Consider the following 4,003-nt stretch of genomic DNA (forward strand, 5'->3'; position numbering starts at 1 on the left):
ATTAATAAAATAATTAAATTTATCTTTTCCCGTCAATTTAAATTTTTGAGCAAAGTAGTGATTTAATACTTACAAAAAGAAAACCCTTCATGAAATACTTGACAGTAGTACTAGTGACATGATTAGAGAACAAGTTTAGACAGGACGTGATTATATATAATTAAGAACGTACATGATATATCATCAAGTAGAGTTCAAAGTGCTCTCCCCCATGCACGTACGTATACAACATAAACCAATTAGGAACCCAAAGTTTAGATAATTGAACAGTACTCCGATCGATAGATTAGAAGAAATTTAAGAACAAGATTCTAAGTAGTTTCAAACATGAGCTAGCGAGGTTCAAGAAGAGATGGAACACAAATTAATTCCTAGTAGCTGGGGGAGACACCCACATTTGCAGGAGCCAAAAATCCATCTTTCATCAGCACGTCCTCTCCTTCCTACATGACAAACCCAAAAACATCATCGTCTCAAAGATCCAAGGCTAGCTAGCTTAATTTGAGATAATATTGATCATCATGTCATGTTTACTTTTACGTGTATGATCTGCGATCATGATGATCAGCCATGCATGTGTATAAATATATATATATATATATATATATATATATATATAAGTACAGATCGAAGAGATCAGCTAGGAGATGATCATCTAGATCATTAGGGTTTAGAGTACCTGTTGACGCACGACGTTAGTTCTTTTCACGGGTTGATCAGGCATAAGTCCGAAGTGGATGTGTGGGAAGTGGGCCCACTGAAAGTGACGAGACAAAGGAATTGCCATTAAATTGAAAAATCCTTTCGAGGTATTATTGTAACAAGTACTTGTATTAATATATAATAATTAAACCATGTAATATTCCTTGCATGGTTGTATTAATTTAGTAAGTAGAATAAAACCAGAGTCCTGAAAAAGATCAAGTCACAGGAAAGAAAGAGTTGGAATTTTCTTGGATCTCACGTTCTTTGCAGCAGCACTAAAGGCCTCTCTGTGGCTTATATCAGGATTCCCCGCTTTAATTCGTTGGATCTCGTCCCTGTAGTTCATTGAATAATTAATGTCAAAGTCATGCATATTCTTCGCAGAAGCATTAATCAAGTTCCACACCATACCAAAAAAAAAAAAAAAAAAAAAATTATAAGTTGATTGTACACATGATAATTAAGATTGATACAAGAGAAATGCTGAAAGTGAAGGTTATAATTAGGTATTATACAAGCATCAAGTTCAGAAGTTCTTACTTGATGAAGCGGTTGTAGGCAGATGGGACTCTCTGTCTCTTCTCCGGAGCTGGAAATGGAGAATATATACAAACATTATATTCCACAGACAGAACAAGAGACAGACACATTACAATCATTTCGCTGGCATTTTCTCTGACTTTTGAGCTTAATTTCACTCTCTCTCCTTCTATGTCATTACTTCATCATCATCTCAAACAATCCATTTCCTTCTCCTAGATTCTACACTATATTTCCGGGGGGAAATTCTCTCTCTCTCTCTCTCTCTCTCTCTCTCTCAAACACAATTAAAGACAACCAGCATTTTGAACACTAGTGGTATATAAAGAACAAACTAAAAGGAAGATCAAAAGAAAATTTCGAGGACCCATTTAAGAACAAATCAAATATCGTTTTTGTGTTCTTTGATTACTTCTATAATGTTTATTTTTGGGGAGTTGTGGTGTAAGAACAAGTCCATGATGCGGCGCTGCCTCGAGATAAAAACATAAAAGTTGTGGAGGATTATATATAGGGTTTGGTGTCCGTCGAGTAGATCAGATGAGATTCGTTCAAATTTAAAACCGTTGAAGAATAATTAATGTAGCTACACATGCAGATCTAAAATGGGTATCATTTGCTACTACTAGAAAAACCTGGAAAAACTTGAAGGAGATGAATATAGGCCTTTGATAACTGCACGAAAGATTCTTTCAGCTTGCCGCGCCCAGACCAAGAAATGCTCGGATTTTGTTGGGTAGTAAGCTTCAAAGGCCATCGCAGTCTTAACTTTTTCAAACTTTTTTCTTGATTTTGCCAATACCACTTTTTAACAAAAAGGCTTGGGGTGCGAAGTTTAAACTTTCAGTACCCCCAAAAAGTAATAACAATAAAGTCATGGACTCGAAAAGCCATTGAAGTAGCTGCTTATATATAGATCATGCATGGTAGTAAAAGGCCAAGTACTGGGAGACCTCAAAGAAACAATATAAATAAAAGAATTAAAAACCTCCCTTCCTGTAACTACTAATATGCACTTGGATTGCTAGAAGATCATCTCAACATGAAAGAAACAGCTTGAGTGCAGGAAATCTCACGTCTAGTAACGACTAGAGGTTTTGGGGTCTCCTCTTGAGCTCCTCGAGCAGGCGGAACTAATTCATTTGGGTTGGGCTGATTGATCATAATGTTCGAAGGAGAGCTTCGGATACCCTCCTGATGATATATAATTCCCAGTTAATAACACCAACAATGCGTTACATATTGGAATTCGAACTCGGAATATAGATGCAACAATAGCCCAAATAAACTAAAAAACAAAAATATTCGATCAGTTTTTATACTTGAAACCCTAAAAGAATTTAATATACCAGGAGATTTTGAGGAGTGAAGAAAGTATGTCCTAGATGAAGCTGGTTTGCTGCAGGAAGAAGCAGGCCGCGCATGTTCACGGACAGGAGGTTGGTGCAGTGGCCACATCGAACTGTGACGGTCTTAAACATACTACTGCAGGGAACACTCACCTAAACACTCACCCCAAAACCAGAAGAAGAAGAAGTAAAGGGGCAAAGCATAAATCAAATCAGGAAGAAAGAGAGATTAGAAAGATCAGAGAGAGAGAAGGATACCGCCAGGACAGTGTCGCAGAAGTTGCAATGGACATAACACAGCTGATCGGAGGGGAGAGGTTGTCCGGAAGAAGGGCAGCGGAAGAGGCAGACATTTTTGTTGATTCCCTCTCAGCCTTTTTTATTTGATTGATTGATGGGATTGACTGACCAGCGGGAATTTGAGGATAGACAGATAAACCTCCGTTGGATCTGATCTTGTTGATTTACTGTCAAGGAAGACTAGGAAGAAGAAAGAGAAAGGGAGATGCCACTATATATAATAGAATAGGCGATGGAAGAGGCCGCTTGGAAATTAAATGGTTTAGTGTTTTGCTTGGTGTTTTATTGTTGATGTATTTATCATGTACGTAAAAATTGCCAGTGAATCATAAACACAGGAGAGAGAGAGAGAGAGAGAGAGAGAGAGATGTAATAAACGGCCGAGGTAAATAAGGAAGGAAATGTATGGTTGGCATTCCCAATGGATGAGAGAGAGAGAGAGAGAGAGAGAGAGAGGCAGAGGCGGCAGAGGTGGGGGAGATGATCAAGAGGAGAAAGGGACATTTGCATGGGAGATTAGCTTTGGCTCATTCACCTGTTGTTTTCACAGTTAAGAGGTTGTGAAGGCTTTTCTTGGTTTCCTACAATTCCATTTCGTGTTTGTTTTCGAGCCTCGCTACTTTTCCCCCCTCTTTTTTCCTTTTCCATCTGTTGCACTAGTTAGATAAAGCCTTAAATAACGGGCATCTATATATACATACATACATACATATATATATTATGCCGTGCTTAGATATGTACGAGAAAAAAAATTTTATTTATAATCTTCTCAACATCTCATAATGTAACATTAAATGATTGGTCCACAATCAAAACATAACAAATAGTCGATCCCCAATCGTTAAGTATCATATCATATAATGATAAGAAGATAATAGTAAAAAAGATGGTGGGAAGCATTACTCTATATATTAAAAAAAATAAATATAAAAAAAGAGGAGAGAACACAAAAAGATTACACAAAAATAAACCTACAAACTCACGTAACTTTATGTGATCTGTTATATCTACTTTACAATAAAAGTAACTTTACAGTCTAGTAATTGCATCAAGCTAATACATGAGTTTACTTTTATATACTCTTTTTGTGGCTAAATTATTTCTCTAAA

At 36.8% G+C, this 4,003-nt stretch overlaps 1 pseudogene; it reads right to left on the reverse strand.

Annotated features, from left to right (window-relative positions):
• Positions 1–253: 253 nt before the first annotated feature.
• Positions 254–3,117, reverse strand: LOC121241575 (annotated as a pseudogene).
• Positions 3,118–4,003: the final 886 nt, after the last annotated feature.

This window comes from Juglans microcarpa x Juglans regia, chromosome 7S (genome assembly GCF_004785595.1).
Source record: "Juglans microcarpa x Juglans regia isolate MS1-56 chromosome 7S, Jm3101_v1.0, whole genome shotgun sequence".
Lineage (NCBI taxonomy): Eukaryota > Viridiplantae > Streptophyta > Magnoliopsida > Fagales > Juglandaceae > Juglans > Juglans microcarpa x Juglans regia.